Source organism: Cupressus sempervirens, chromosome 1 (assembly GCF_028749045.1).
Source record: "Cupressus sempervirens isolate cs-2001-9-10 chromosome 1, ASM2874904v1, whole genome shotgun sequence".
NCBI classification, from domain to species: domain Eukaryota; kingdom Viridiplantae; phylum Streptophyta; class Pinopsida; order Cupressales; family Cupressaceae; genus Cupressus; species Cupressus sempervirens.
The window spans coordinates 812,049,508-812,067,008 of NC_143118.1; positions in this window are offsets into that span (position 1 = coordinate 812,049,508).

The window sequence follows — 17,501 nt, forward strand, 5'->3', positions numbered from 1 at the left end:
ATTTTTTATACAAAAAAAAATTAATTTTAAAATATCATATTTTGAATGTCTTTAAATACAAAATAATTTTTATCTAATATATATTATTCTATACTTCCCAAACAATAATTTTCTATTCGATCTAGTAATTTTTTGGAAATTAGATGGATAAATATAAGACAAGAATGCAGACAAAATAATGCCAAATACATATGTCAAGACGTGCCTTAATTATAAAGGGGGAAATAATTTGTACACACAAAATTGAAAAATCTCCCTACAAAGACATACTCATAACATGTTTGTCTCATGTAGGGAAGGTTGAGTAATGTCTAGTAAAGTAGTTTATGGTCCTCTAGTGTGTTTTATATAGGAAGTTTGAAAAAATTTACTAGAATTTAGTAAATATATTATTGTGTAAATAGTAATAAAATTTAATAAAATGATTCCCTTTGTTTTTTGATAAGTGGTTGGTTTGAAAGAGAAAATTCAAATGCAAAGAAGATTCTCAATAAATTAAAATATTTTTTAGAATAAGATACTTATACATGAGCATTCTTGGACCATTTCTATAGATATCAGTCTAACTAAAGATGCCAATTTTACAAATTGGAAGCTAATAACACTCATAAATACCATGTCTAGAATATGGATCACCTTAAAACATAGAGGCCAATCATGTAGAGGTTGATGACCTTGATAATTGGAATGATATAGAATACAATTCAAATGGATGATTATGAATTTCTACCATAAATGTGCCTTATATTGGAAATATAGATGTCTTTGAAATACTTGGTAGATGTAACTTTGACAATATGAACATAGGAAAAATGTTCTATGCCTCAAAATTTGCACAATAAAAAAGAACATTTCAAAAACACTAACAAGATGAACAATACACATTTGAGTTGAAAGATTCACCATATTCATTATCTCCTAGACAACTTGAACTTACCATTACCAAATAATATCATCCTAATTTCTCCTAAGAACATCCTTTATATATAATCACACAAGGAATGACAAGTATAGATAAATATTACCTTATACATTACATCAAACACACACTTTGGATTTTAGCATAAGAAACACAAAGTCACTCCTTATTGTTTCTCATATAGGAATTGGTGCATTCAACATGTATACTTCAACTATACATGCTTCCCTTAAGATCCAACACAAAAAATGTAATTATGCAATCACTATTAGTTTTCTACGAAGATATGAGACATGTAAATTATCTCCTTGTTGATGAGATGAGATTTCTAGGATCAAAGTTTTTATTGAAAATAAATGCTAGATTGCGTGAAACTTTCCCCATAAACAACACTTAAGTTTTCCATTCATGTGGGAAACTTGGGACAATTACCACATGTTATAGACAAACCAATGCACACATTACACTCAAATGCCAAATTCCTATGGGAAAAATCCCAAGAATGTGACACTTAATTCCAAATTGACTTTTGTCAAATATTATGACACATGCATAATGTAGAACCAATAGAACTAGATTGTGTACTACTAATAAGTAACACAAAAAATTACTACTTCTCAAAGGGAAAAAAAATATAACTACTTAATGAACCTAGAAGCTACAAATGATTTAATGAAGGTCCACAACAACAAAAAATGTTGCAACTTCTATTTTTTCTTGTTGCTCTTTGTATTGAAGTTATAAACACACAAAAATCCAAACATTAATACTCATGTTGACCACCTCTAGTAATAAATTCTATTGTGTAAAGGACAAAGATCAATGTTCACACAACCCACAGAGCTAAACAATATTGGTCCATGGATCTCTTTATGAAGTACTACATATTGTATATATAATTGTTAGAATGTTGAAGTGGGAGTGCCATATGGTTGTGAGCCTCACTGTACAATGGAGAAAGGTGTTGACCATACGGTGAAGTACAATGAGGTGATCCGTGAGTGTTTTCTAGGGTAAATTCTACCATACTGTAACATGTAGTATGGAGTGTCTTCCATGCGGTGGTGAAAATGAAGAACAATGAGTGTGTGACGAGTATAGTGGTAATGCTCTCAACGAGTGACATAGTGTTACTGAAACATTTCAGAGTGACTAAGCATCTGTGTCACCGAAGGCACTTGTTGTGATTGATAAATGGTTAGTTTTGTAATGTAACCATTTCATTACCAAATTTTGTAATGAATTTGCAGGATGTATTAATGGCTACAAGATTCGTAAAGATGTGAGAGGTTAAAAATCAAGTTGATTGTAAGGGCAATCTAAGCTTGTGAAAAATTGGAGTTTTGTATGTAACTTTTTAATGTAATACAAAGTTGCTCAAGTTTTTTTTGTGGTGGTGGGGTTTTTCCTAGAAGGGTTTCCTACGTTAAATCCAGTGTTTTCTTTGTGTCTTGTGTTTGATATTTTATTTATCTACATATCTCTACGATTTTGTTGTTGCTTATTTCTCTATAATTTGGCATTCGAAAAACATATTTGCACCATTGCTTTCCTAACAAGTCATATCAGAGCTTGGCCAATTGTGTTATCCTTGTCGAGTAGGGTTTGGTTTTTTGTGCCAATTTGGTTTTAGTGGGAGTTTACAATTTTTGTCTGAAAATTGAGATGCTCAGTACATTAGGAAAAGTGTACATTGAAAAGTTTAATGGAACCAACTTTGAGTTGTGGAAACTTAAAGTAGAAGATTTGCTAGTTGATTGAGATTTGTGGATTGTCGTGTCTGACATTAAGCCTTCAAGCATGAAACAAGAAGATTAGGAACTAACAGATTAGAAGGCCAAAGGATTAATAATATTGAGTCTCGTAGACTCAGTTTTATTGAATATTAATGAAGAGAAAACTACACATTCCTTGTGGAAGAAGTTAGGAGACATTTTTCAGGGAAAAGCCTTGGTAAATAAGATTTTCTTAAGGAAGAATGTCATGCCCAAAATAAAGGGCAAAAATACACCAATTTTTTTTTAAAGTGATAATAGGATTAAATGTGATACATAAGTATTCAAATAGAATTACTTAACTTCCTCATACTCATGTATAATTTACAAAATTCAAGTACTAACCAAATGTGAATTTTCTCAACATATTTTAAACTTAAAAATGCATAACTTAATATATATCACCATGTTATCTAATTAATCTAAATTAAATGAATATGATTGCCAAACATAAAAATGCCACAGTAAGGTAAACATCATCACATCTAATTTTTAAGTAACATATGCAAAAATTGAAAAAAAAAACTATAAGACTCATACGCAAGAATATTACTCAATTTTCTTTTTCTATTGAACCACCTAATTCAAAGGCTTCATAGGGAAAGAACCAGGAAGAAAACCCGACATCATTGTCATTTCAAAAATAAGTTTAAATATAACACTTTTACATTGGAATATTACCCTGAGGAGAATTCTCCCAACATAACTGAATTCTAATAACAATTATGAATTTCCTTCTTGGCTCCATAACAAAGGATACCATTACGAAATATGCAACACATCAAGACGATCATGGAGAGAACGAAAAAAAATTGGGAGAAAACCAATCATAATATGAAGACAAATCAAACATTCACTCCCTTCTTAGTTTGCACAATAGGTTTGACATTGAACTAGACTAGGGAGAAGGTGGACTTTTCCAACAGGAGATGTCGACCACAACACCAAAACAGGTGCCCTTTCAAGGCTATAAACTCAAGAACTTTTGTTCTTTCATTCTTACATTCCAAAACTCAAAATGTGGTTTATGTTGATGAGTAGGGGCCCGTAACACCCTACTCTCCCTCCCTCTCCTCATCCTAAGAAGAGACTCTACACTGTCGGAGTCCAACTAAAGACCTCCTCCTGTACATGGCCACTTATGCCCTATCCGAGGGTGAGTGATGCCAATACAACCCATACAATCCCTTTGAAAATCAAATCAAAATACAAAGGGAAAACATTTAATAAAAACCTATTTCAATCCCTCCCAAACATATTCAACACACACAAACATACATATGCAAACAAAATGACTTAAGCATGAAACACAACATGAACCAAAAGAGTTGAAGGGTTCCTACCTTCACAATAAGGTTATGGCAATTGAACAAATTTGAGATGAGTTTTTCCTTCCTTCTCCTTCTCTTTCAATCTTGAATTGCTCTCTAAAACTAGAGGTTGGGTGAACACTCATTCTCTCTCAAAATTGCCTCTAAATAATATCCTAAACTCAACCACCTTCAAAATGTAATAACTCCCCCACTTGCCTAAATGTTCTAGAGTCTTCTAACTCAACTAGTCACAAGGCTAAGCTCAAGGTGGAGTTAAAGTTATCCAACTCATGATGAAAACATTCAATTTTCGCAATAAAGCAAAAATGGGGTTTTTGGGTGACCATAAAAGTCAACAAAAAGGGCTAGAGGGGTGGAAAATACCCCAAACCCATACCCATACCCCTTGGGTACGTAGTTTTCATAATTTTTGGCCTCTAGGACTAATTAGGGACCTATCAAAATGCTAGAAAATTTTCTACTTCCTAACAACCCTCAAAAATGCAAATTAATCACTACGCCTGATTAGGGTAATTAATCTTGATTACTAACTTATTAGCAAAAAAGGTAACTAACCTAGTCCAACTTAGATCTTCAGGTTACTTGGTTAACCCTAACTATCAAGCTGAAATGCATATAAGAGTCATGAGTGTCAAGTGACACTATAAAATCACTATTACAAAACATTAACATTTAATGCTTAGAGAATGATACATTCATTCAATTCATGATACAAATAAAATACAAACAATGGGGTCTACATCTTTTATTAGACTCAACCCTAGTTTTCACAAATAGTACATAGGGTTCTGTTTCATTTCTTCGTTAGATCTCCTAGTTAAAATATCCTACACACATCAGTAGCTCAAGGAATCACATACATATATTCAAAACTTATCTGGCTAGTTGCATAAATCAAAACATGAATCTATATAATTAACTATTTAATTCATTTATGTCTTACATTTAATCATCAGAAATTACATAATCAATATAACATATAACTTATTCATTAATTTAGATTAAGTACTAGAATAATCATCGTTAGGCATGCATATACCTAATCATCATAACATCACCAATAAGGAATATTGAACTATCTGAATGTGTATAACCTAATCATCATGGTACCAAAATCAATGTCATCATCATTGGGTGAAGACACCTCGTATCATTTTTAGTGAAATTTTTAAGTTTAAACAATCAAGATAATGTAGTAGCTCTTGACTCACTAAGTATTAAAACATGGATGTATCAACTGATCTCAATTTTCATTAGGGCATTCACAACATAAACATTACTTCATATCCATTCTAATCTCCTACAAAATATTTAACAAAGAAATTCATATTTAATAAGTACATGTGAGGAGGGGCCTTACAAAGAAATTGTACTCCTTGAAGATGGATGGAGGAACGGCTATGGCAGATCACTTAAACTCATTTAATATGGTGATTGCATAGTTAACATCTAATGGTGTGTTCATTAATGAAGAAGATCAGTGGATGTTACTGTTATGCTCATTACTTGATTCATGAGATCATTTGGTAATGACCATTAGAAGTACGACTACCAAGTTGAAAATGGATGAAGTAGTTGTTACACTTTTGTCGAAGGAGATGTGAAAGAAGTCCTCTGAGGTAGCCAAAGAAGCTTTGAGTGTATGAGGTAGATCTAAGGAAAAAAGTAAGAAGAAGGACATGAAGTCAAAGTCGTAGGAGCGATTTGCCACTCCTAGAAACAAGTCTAAGGTGAAGTGTTGGAGCTACAAGAAGAAAGGTCATAACCAAAGGGGTTGCAAGGAGGAGAAAAAGAAGAAGAAGAAATTTACTTTTGAAACTAAATATTCTCAAAGTAATGATGATGCCTTTGTAGCAGCCTTGGCAGTACCCGTGTTTGATGACGTATGGTTGGTTGATTCGAGAGCATCCTTCCACATGACTTCTCATAAAGAATGGTTCTTGAAGTATGAACCATATAATGGTGGAAAGGTGTTCCTAGAAAGTGATTCCACACTGGAAATTGTTGGTAGAGGAAGAGTTAGAATTCAATTTCCTAGCAGTAAAGTAAAGGGAATTGATGGAGTACTTCACATACCCAGTTTGGCTCAAAGCTTACTTTTTGTCAACAAGTTAAATGATGTCAGAGTTTAGGTAACATTTGTCCATGGTGGTTGTAAAATGACTAGAGATTCTATTATTTTAGCTAAGGGTAAATGCATTGGAAAACTGTACAAGTTAGATGTGAAACCTGTATGTTGTAATAGTGTCTTTGTCAAGTTTGATAAAATCAATATAGAAACACATGGTGTAAATGCGATGGAAGTTAAACTTCCTACAAAGAAAACAATTCTCTAGCATTATAGGCTTGGCCAAATTAGTGAGAAAGGTTTAAAAACCTTGAAGAATGAAAATTTGGTTGAGGGGTTGGTTGATTGTAACCTTGAATTTGATTTCTGCGAACATTGCATCTATGGAAAAAAAAATTGTGTTAAGTTTAATTTCAGTTCTCTAAAATCTTCTAGTTTGTTGGATTATATTCACTCTAATGTATTTGGTCTTGTGGATGTTCCTTCTTTGTCTAAGTCAAGATATTATGTATCATTTATTGATGATTATTCAAGAAAAAAATTCATTTATTTTTTGAAGAAAAAAATCATAAGTGTTCAATCATTTTAAGGGAATATAAAAAGCTTGTTGAAAACTAGACTAGGAGAAAGATTAAATGTTTAAGGACGGATAACAATGGTAAGTTTTCAATGTAGATTTTGACAAATTCTGTGTAGATCATGGCATCAAGAGGCATAGGATGACACCTTATACTCCACAACAGAATGGAGTAGTGGAAATGATGAATTGGTCACTGATGGAGAGAGCAAGGAGCATGATGGGAAGTGCTAGTCTTGAACATAAGTTTTGGGTTGAAGTAGTGGCAACAATGTGTTACTTGTTGAATGGTTCTCCTACAAAAACACTAGTTGAAAAGACACCTATTGAAGCATGGTCTAGTAAGAAGCCCTCGTTAATACATTTATGTGTTTTTGATTATGAGGCATATGCTATGTAGTTGAAGTGAGTAGGTCGAAGTTGGATAACAAAATAGTGAAGTGTATCTTCATCAGGTACAATATTGGTGTGAAGGGGTATAAATTGTGAAACCCTCTCACTGAAAAGGTCTTGTACAATAGGAGTGTTATCTTTCCTAAGATGAAACCTAGCTCACTAGAGTAGCTAGAGAAAACTAAGAAGAGAAATGAAGCAGTTAAAATCCCTTTAGCTTCCAGACAAGAGGTATTTCAGACTTCAAATGAAGTTGAGAATGAGAATCCAACATTACTTGAAAATGAGGATGAGGAGAGCTCGAGCGATCATACAAGTGAAGAAGAACATGATCTTAAACCTCATGTTGAACCTCATGAAGTTTCACCACAAGAAGTGAGGAGATCTACTTAGGAGAGACGAAAAACTAATAGGTACTATTATTCACCAAAGAGGTTTTCTTATTCCATGTTGAATGTTAATTGTGCCTATACTTTTCTTACGGATGTTGATGAGCCCAGGACTGTCAAAGAAGCATTAATATGTCAAATTTAGATTCTTGGTTGTCAGCCATGAAGGATGAAATGAAATCTTTGGAAACGAACAAAACCTAGGATCTAGTACCCTTTCCTAGAAATAGAAATCCTGTGGGATGTAAATGGGTATTTAAGAAGAAGTATAGTCCATATAGTAGGATTGACAAGAACAAGGCAAGATTGGTTGTAAAGGGGTATTCTCAGAAAGAAGGGATTGATTATGGAGAAATATTTTCTCTTGTAGCTAAGCTGACATCTATCAGATTTCCATTATCACTTGCAGTGGCACATGACTTTGAAATTGAGCAGATGGATGTGACAACAACGTTTCTTCATGGTTATCTTGAAGAAGAGATATGCATGTCCCAACCAAAGTACTTTGTAGAAAAAGGTAAAGAGCATCTGGTATGTAAACTAAAAAAGTCTTTGTATGGTTTAAAACAATCACCTAGAATGTGGTACCAAAAATATGATACATATGTTTTGGTCTTTGGGTTTTACAAGATCTAAATTGGATCACTCTATATATTGTAAAGATGAAGGTGATTGGATACTTATTATTGCTCTATATGTAGACAATATGTTGTTTATAGGCAATAGTAAGGAAATGATTTCAGAATTAAAATCTCAATTGTCCCAAAAGTTTGAAATGAAAGATTTAGGGTCAACAAAATGTATTTTGGGGATGGAAATCAAAAGGGATCGGGTTGGCAAAGAACTTTGGCTCAACCAAAGAAAATATATTACCAATGTTCTAGAGTAGTTTAATACGACTGGCTGTAAGCAACAGGTTGTTCCAATGTTACATGAAATGAAGTTGTCAATCAATGACAATCCAAAATCTCCTAATGAGATTGAAGACATGAAGTAGGTACCTTATGCAAGTGTTTTTGGAAGCCTCATGTATGCAATGGTCAATATGAGACCAGACATTGTGCAAGCAATGGGAGTATTGAGCTGGCTTATGGCGAATCTGGGCAAGTCACATTGGGATGCTATGAAAAGAGTCTATGATATTTGAAGGATACATCACAATACACATTATGTTATCAAGGTAATTTAGTGGGATCCAACAGATCGGTGAGAATTCGAGGTTATGTTGACATGGATTGGGCCGAGAACATTGATAGGAGAAGATCCACCAGTAGATATGTATTCATGGTGAATGGTGGTGCTATTAGTTGGATGAGAAAAAGAAAAAGTGTAACTATGTTTTTGACAACTATGGCAAAGTATATGGCATCTACTCATGCATCTCAGGAAGTAGTTTGGCTTAAGCATTTGTGTTCTGATGTTGGCTATGATGTAGGAAAAATTACAATTTTTTGTGATAATCAAAGTGCAATATGTTTAGCGAAGAATCCTACTTTCCATGCTAGGACAAAACACATTGATGTACAATATCATTTTGTTCGTGATATGGTTGAAGATGGAAAGGTAAATCTAGAAAAGGTTGACACTTAGGAGAATGTTGTAGATGCATTAACAAAGCCATTGAACACAACTAAGTTCAAATTGTTGTGATGAACCTCCTTATAGCAATATCGTGAGAATGCTCGAAATAACAGAATACAAAGTGATAGCAGAACTCAGAATGAATCTACTGATCGCAGGCCACTTCAAGGGGGTAACCTCCTTTGAGCAAGCTCAATACAATAAATTCGTCCGTGCCCATTAAGGGCCTCAACCTATTCTTATATACTGAGTACGATCTAGAAAAGTAATACTACCTATGCATGTGGGATAATAAAATATACTCACGGGACGACTTACAAAGCATATGCGTCCAACAACACTACTCTAACAAAATAAACAGAAGGAACACACAGGTTCCTAACATCCCCTCTCCCTTAGAAAAAAGCTTTGTCCTCAAAGCTTAAGGTGTGGAAATTGTTGTTGAATCTGAAGAAGGGGTTCCCAGGTAGCATCCTCTGGTTGCATGCCATGCCACTGAATCAAGACCTCAGAGATGGAGCGAGAGCGAAGCTGGCGAGTGCGCTGGTCAATGATTGCCACCGGCTCCAGGATAATGGATCCTTCCGTATCCATTTCAGGGAGAGTAGTTTGTGCTCTGACAGTGGTACCCAGAACTTTCTTTAGACAAGAAACATGAAAGACTGGATGAATGCGGGAAGGAGGAAGTTCCAGTTTATAAGCAACTGAACCAATCTTCTGCAGAACCTTATAAGGCCCATAAAATTTTGGGGCCAGCTTATGACGCCCTTGCAGCTTTAGGGAGGATTGTTTGTATGGCTGTAGACGAAGAAAAACCATATCCCCAACTTGAAATGAGCGCTCAGAACGGTGTTGATCTGCTTGTTGTTTCATCCGATTACGGGCCATGTGAAGATTATCCTGTAAGGTACGAAGAATCTGATCCCTGCTGCGGAGAACTATGTCAACTGCCTGGACTGGTGAGCTGTTGGGAGTGTAGGGAAGGAGCACTGGAGGGGCCTGACCATAGACTGCTTCATATGGAGTCATTTTAGAGGCAGTGTGGTAAGAGGTATTGTACCACCATTCAGCTAAAGGGAGCCACTTGGCCCACTGATGTTGCTGTTTGGAAGTGAAGCAACGAAGATAAGTTTCCAAGCATTTATTGACAATTTCAGTTTGACCATCAGTTTGTGGGTGATAGCCCGAACTCATCTTCAGTTTGGTGCCAGTTTTCTGAAACAGGTCAGTCCAAAAATGACTGGTAACAGTTGCATCACGATCAGAGACAATGGAAGAAGGGAGTCCATGAAGACGAAATATCTGGTCCATGAAGATTTGTGCAACAGAGGAGGCAGTATAGGGGTGGCTGAGGGCACAAAAATGACTATATTTCGAGAGACGATCAACCACAACCAAGATCACTGTCTTGCCACCAGATTTGGGAAGCCCTTCAATGAAATCCATAGAAATATCAGTCCAAATCTGTGTAGGGATGGGCAATGGTTCGAGCAAGCCAGGAAGGAGGGTCGTTTCACCCTTGTGGCATTGGCAAGTATCACATTCAGCCACCATCTGTTGAATCGTCTGTTTCATCCCTTTCCAAAAGAAGTTTCTCCTTGCTCGCTCATAAGTTTTGAGGAAGCCTGAGTGCCCTGCTGAAGGAGAAGCATGGAGTTCATAAAAAATAGCCTGATGTAGAGCTGGGTTCTAAGGAAGCACTAGCCGACCCTTGTATCGAAGAGAAGCACCATCCCAAGAGTAATGTGGTATAGCAGAAGGATTATTGGCTAGCTGGTGAATGATTTGAGATAAAGAAGAGTCACTGTCATAGCCCTGCTGAACAGACGCTAACCAATTGGGAATGGGCATAGAAATAGCGGAAAGGGAAGCTTGATTATCAAATGTGCGAGAAAGAGCATCTGCCACAATATTCTCCTTACCCTTCTTGTAGGTGATCTCATAATCATACCCCATGAGTTTGCTGACCCATTTCTGTTGTGTAGGAGAGGATACCCGTTGTTCCAGGAAGTATTTCAGACTTTGGTGATCGGTTCTGATGCAAAAATGACTCCCTAAGAGGTATGGCCGCCACTTCTGTACAGCATGCAAAATAGCCATCATTTCTTTTTCATAAGTAGAGAGGGCTAGATTCTTACCAGAGAGGGCTTTGCTAGTGAACGCAATAGGATGGTCATCTTGCAGGAGAACAGCACCCAATCCATTGCCGCAAGCATCACTCTCAATAGTGAAGGGTTTGGAAAAATTTGGCATTGCGAGAACAGGTGTACTGCACATAGCGTGTTTCAGTTGTTCAAATACAGTCTCAGCAACAGGGGTCCAGGAGAAGGCATCCTTTTTTAACAGAGCTGTCAATGGTGCTGCAATTTTTCCGTAATCTTTGACAAACTTGCGGTAGTAGCCAGTCAACCCCAAAAAACCCCGAAGGCTCTTGAGAGTTTTAGGATGCGGCCAAGTTTTCATGGCATCTATTTTTGTAGGATCCACCTGCACTCCATGGTGTGCAACAATATGCCCGAGATACTCCACTTCCTCCTGGCCAAACACACATTTAGATAGTTTTGCACAGAGTTGATGATCAGAGAGAAGTTGCAAGACAAGCTCCAGATGATGGAGATGCTCAGCCCAAGTTTTTCTATATATGAGGATATCATCAAAGAAGACCAGAATGAATTTTCGGAGGTATGGTCGAAATATGTTATTCATCACTGCCTGAAATGTTGAAGGAGCATTCGTGAGGCCAAAGGGCATGACTAAAAATTCATAATGACCATCATGTGTGCGGAAGGCAGTTTTAGGTATATCCTCCTCATTAACCCGAATTTGATGATACCCAGAACGAAGATCTAACTTGGAGAAAAAATGAGCCCCATGAAGTTCATCAAGAAGTTCATCAACAACTGGAATGGGAAACTTGTCCTTTATAGTGAGATGATTAAGTGCTCGGAAATCAATGCAGAGTCGCCATGACCCATCTTTTTTGCGAACAAGAAGAACTGGAGAAGAAAAGGAACTGGTACTAGGGCGAATAATACCTTGCTTCAGTAAGTCACGGACAAGTATCTCGATTTCGATCTTCTGATGAAATGGGTAGCGGTAGGGCCTGATGTTGGGTAGAACACTGCCAGGAAGGAGCTGAATACGGTGGTCCTCTGGACGAGAAGGAGGTAATCCCACAGGTTCAGCAAATACACCAGAATACTTGTCCAAAATGTGTTGGAGATCGGCAGGAGTGCTAGAGACTGCTAATGGCTGCATCTGAATGGAATGGAGCTGAGCGATGACACCATGTGAATTCTTCTTAAGAAGTTTTTCCATACGGTGTGAACTGATGATGCTGAGAGACCCTGGTTGTAAGCCTTTCAAAGTGTGTTGGTGCCCCTCGACTGAAAACTGCATCCAAAGTTCAGCAAAATTCCAGAGAATGGGGCCAAGAGTGTGTAACCATTGGGCACCCAAAACCACATCACAGCCACCTAAGGGTAAGGCAAACATGTCAGAGCGCATGTTATAATCGCCAATAGAGAGACGCACATTGCGACATTTCCCTTTACAAGGTAAAGTGCCCCCATTGGCAATCATGACTTCAAAGCTAGAGCAGGGATGGATAAAGCAATCAGCCTGTTTGGCTATTCGTGGATCAATGAAGTTATGAGTGCTACCAGAATCAATGAGTATAGTAAGAGGGATCTTCTTGAAGAAACCCTGGACCCGCATGGTTTGTGGAGTAGTGACTCCTGCCAAAGCATGGACAGATATCTCTGGTGGAGCTTCTGGTGAAGGAGGTTCAGGCTGGTGAGGCTCAACCTCATCATCCACTGTTTCCTGAGCATCTACATATTCTTCCAGTTCCGGTGGAGAATCCACATCCAAGAGATAGAGCTTTTGCTGAACACATCTATGGCCCCGAGACCATTTCTCATCACAATTATAACAAAGCCCTTTGTCTCGCGTGACTCGCATCTCTGTTTCAGACAAGTGCTTGATCGGAGTAGTTCTGGGAGCTGGTATGACTGGAGGGTTGTGAGAACCTGTATTTCTGAATGGAACAAAATTAGATCTGGAGCGTTGTAGAGCACTAATCTTGTCTTCCGCTAACTTAGCCAACCCAAGGGCTTCCATCATTGTAGTAGGTCGAAACATTTTGACTTCTGAGCGAAGTGCATCCTTCAAACTACTGACAAAACAACTACGGAAGAATTCATCAGACAAGCCCTCTGTGTGATTAGCTAATTTTTCAAACTCTGTCTGGTATTCTCTTACAGTGCCTGTTTGACGCAGTTTAGTGAGTGCTCCTATGAAATCATCAAAGGAACTAGGGCCAAAGTGCTCCAAAATGAGGGTGCACAATTCTCTCCATGTTGGGCCTACATTAGCCTTGATGTACCAACGGAACCATTGAAGAGCTTCATGTTCCAAATGAAAAGATGCAAGGGGGACTTTGTGGTTATCCAAAGTATTATGCAAGCTGAAATACTGCTCTGCCCTATAGATCCATCCAGTCGGATCAGAACCATCGAAGCGTGGAAAATCAAGCTTTGGTCCACGGAAATTGCCAGAAGAGGACCCAGTATCTCCTGAATGGTTTCGGCTCATGGCTGACTGCTGAAAGTTAAGACCCAGAATTTTGTCATCCAGATCTTGAAGTTTGGTTTTGAGGGATGCCATGTCTTCTTCCATGATTTTTGCTCCTGTACGCGTAACAACCATAAAGCAAGGTTTTTTTTTTTTTTTTTTTTTTTTTTTTTTTTTTTTTTTGGAATGGGTAGAAGATGAGAAACAAAAACTTTTTTAGTTACGGCAAACTTGGATTTGGGTAAAACTCAGATAGGAAATGGGTGTTCGACGGGTGGTGGGAGACTATCTGGGGACAAGGGAAACAGAAAAATGAGGGTTTCAAGGGTAGGGAGGCGAAATGAGGCGAACAGTCCAAGAGGGATAAGGGAGCAAAATGAGGAATTGAATCTTGTGGCTCAGTTTGGTGGCGATTGGATGAGAGGTGAAAAAGATAGGGCAAACCCTAAAATTAGATAAATGAGGGATTTAGGGCTTTGATATGTAAAATTTGGGGTTGGGTCGCCAAGGAAGGAAGTATGCGAAATGATATTGCAGACGTTCTGCGGAAGTATGAGCAGAAACAGAAAGCAAACAAGGAAGCTACGACTAAAAAACAGAAAAATTTTTACTCTTTTTTTTTTTTTTTTTTTTTTGAACAGTCGACTTAGAAAAATTCACTCACAGACAGAACAACTGAAAAGAGTTATTGCAATAACAAGAGATATTAGAAGTGAGAGGAACCTGAAGGCCACGACAGAAAAAAAAATTTGATGTAATTTCCACCCAGCGAGCCCAAGAGAGTGCTCTGATACCAAATGTGATGAACCTCCTTATAGCAATATCGTGAGAATGCTCGAAATAACAGAATACAAAGTGATAGCAGAACTCAGAATGAATCTACTGATCGCAGGCCACTTCGAGGGGGTAACCTCCTTTGAGCAAGCTCAATACAATAAATTCGTCCGTGCCCATCAAGGGCCTCAACCTATTCTTATATACTGAGTACGATCTAGAAAAGTAATACTACCTATGCATGTGGGATAATAAAATATACTCACGGGACGACTTACAAAGCATATGCATCCAACAACACTACTCTAACAAAATAAACAGAAGGAACACACAGGTTCCTAACAATTGTGCACAAGCTCTATGGGGCTTAAAAACCTGGACACTTGTTAGCCACATCGAGTAAGTGGCTCCACACTTCATCAAGTGGGAGATTTTTATAATGTTGATGTGGGAGTGTCGTACGGCTGTGAGCCTCACCATATGGCAAGACCACCGTATGGTGGAGAAAGCTGTTGACTATACAGTGAAGTATGGTGGAGGTGAGCTGTGAGTGTTTGCTATTGTAAAGTCTACCATATTGTAACATGCAGTACACAGTGTCTCTTGTGCAATGGTGGAAATGGAGTATGGTGAGTGTGTGATTAGTACGGTGATAATGTTCTCAGTGAGTGACATAGTGTTATCAAAACATTTCTGAGTGACTAAGCATCTGCATCACTAAAGGCACTTGTTGTGACTGACGGATGGTCAGTTTTGTAATGTAACCATTTCTTTACTGAATTATGTAATGAATTTGCAGGATGTATTAATGGCTGCAAGATTCGTAAAGATGTGAGAGGTTGAAAAACAGGTTGATTATAAGGGCAATCTAAGCCTGTGAAAAAATAGATTTTTGTATGTAACTTGTTACTATAATACAAAGTTGCTTGGGTTTTTTGTGGTGGTGGGTTTTTTCCCAGAAGGATTTCACACATTAAATCTGGTGTTTTCTTTGTGTTTGTGTTTGATATTTTGTTTACTTGCATATCTCTGCAAATTTTGTTGTTGCTTATTTCTCTGTAATTTGGCATTCGAAAAGTGTTTCTGCATCGTTGCTTTTCTAATAATAATTAGCACTAAACCCTTAGATTTACCTCTCTACATGGTTGTTAAGCTCAATAATTGCATTGGCCCACCTTGGATTTACAATGACCCAAAAAAATACCTATTGAAGTCATATCCATAGGGAACCATGGGCATATACCACTATCCATGGCATGGGAAATCAATATACATAAATCATAGGGATTGATGCCTGGATTAGCTTTTACAACCATGTCAAGAGTTAAAAAGAATGAACAAACCTCATATACAACATGTACTCTCCTTTGATTTATATTCATGAATGAAAAATAATCCATACATACAATTATCATGAAAAAGGAAGAGTCTCGACTCTAGAAACTCTCAATATAGTGAGGACAAATTTGCATTTCCCTTTTCCTCTTTGTACTTGATGCAGGAGCATCTTGCATGGGAAAATTATTGAAAAAAAAAAAAAAATTGGAAAAAAATAATAATAATAAATAAAATTTGTGGAGAGAGAAAGTGACAAAAATTAGAGGAGAAATAAAAATAAATAAATAAAGGAAAAATGGAGAAAAGAAAGAAAAAGAGGATTTCTATTTTTGAGGTGCATAGGTGGCATAATAGAAAAAATAAAAAATAAATGGTTGTCATTCCATTTATCGAGGTGTGTGGGTAGAATTCTAGAAAGTTATGAATATTGTAGAAAGTTGTGGAAGTTGTAGAAGGTTGTGGAAGTTGTAGAAGGTTGTGGAAGAATTCTAGAAGGTTGTGGATAAGTCATGCATGGGGTGGTAAGTGCCTATTTAAACAAGGCATATGAGCATTTCTAATCAAGCTCAAGGAGAAGCTTGAGAAGTGGAAGCTTGAGAAGGAGAAGCTCGAGAAGGAGAAGCATTGGAAGGAAAGTTGGAAGTTGTGAAGTCTTCAAGGTGTGAAAGAGAAAGAGGAAGTGAAGAGTGAGTTTTCCTGAGTCTGTGGACAGAGCGCCGAATGTGAGGTAGTTTACAGCAGGATTGTGATGGACTTGTGAGTGTGTAGACAGAGCGTCGAATGTGAGGCAATTTACACTTGGATCTTGGATTAAGTTTGTGAGAAGAGCTAGTGACTGCGGTTTAGAAACAAGGAGGTTGCTTGGTGGCTTGTGAGCACAAGTTGAGATCTTGGAGGTTTCTACCAGAGTGTGGATTTGGACTAGCTTGGGTTTGGATTGGATCTTGAGAGATCTTGTAGAAATTTTATTGTAATTGCTATTGGATTTTCAAGTATAATAAAATTGTCTTCATATTGTTGCATTCTTGGTTGTGATTTGGTAAGGGTGTTGTGGCCCTTCGTCAGTGGTATCAGAGCATATCTACATTAATGGTATCAGAGCGTACCGTCATCAAGTGGTATCAGAGCAGTACCTTCATTAGTGGTATCAGAGCAGGAGTTCTTGAGTGTACAAGTAGATCGCTGAAGAGTGAGGCAGTTTGTACCAGGACCTTGGTTGGGTGAAGTTTATTAGAGTGGGAGTTCCTAAGCATGTAAACAGATCGTCGAAGCTGAGGCAGTTTGCACTAAGACCTTGGGAGGACATGTAGATTGATCAATTGATGCGGAGATGGAAGACTGGACTTGTTGAGGCATGATTGTGGAGAGCTTGTGGATTGCAGATCCGTTGTCCTAGACTTGAGATTTGGTTCCTGATTGTTCGTGCAAGGTGGCAAGTTGCGATCTAACTTGCAAACAATTCAAGGTTGTCACAAGGAGTGTGGGAAGGATTTGTTGCACAGGGTTTACGAAGATCTTGGAAGATGGCTCCAAGAGGATTCGACCCTAAGATGATTGCCAAAATCCATGATATAGTGGAGAGGAATTTTTCTAAGATGATTTCTCGATTGGATGCTAGATTGGCTGATCAAGCTAAGAAGGTCAAGGTGGAAGGGGATGGTTTTGCTAATCATTTTGTGGAGCCTGATGCAGAACCTGCAGAGCAACTAGAGGTTGTTGCTGAAGATATTCCTAATGTTATTGATGTTGGGACAGATGTTGGTTTTCATGATCAGTTG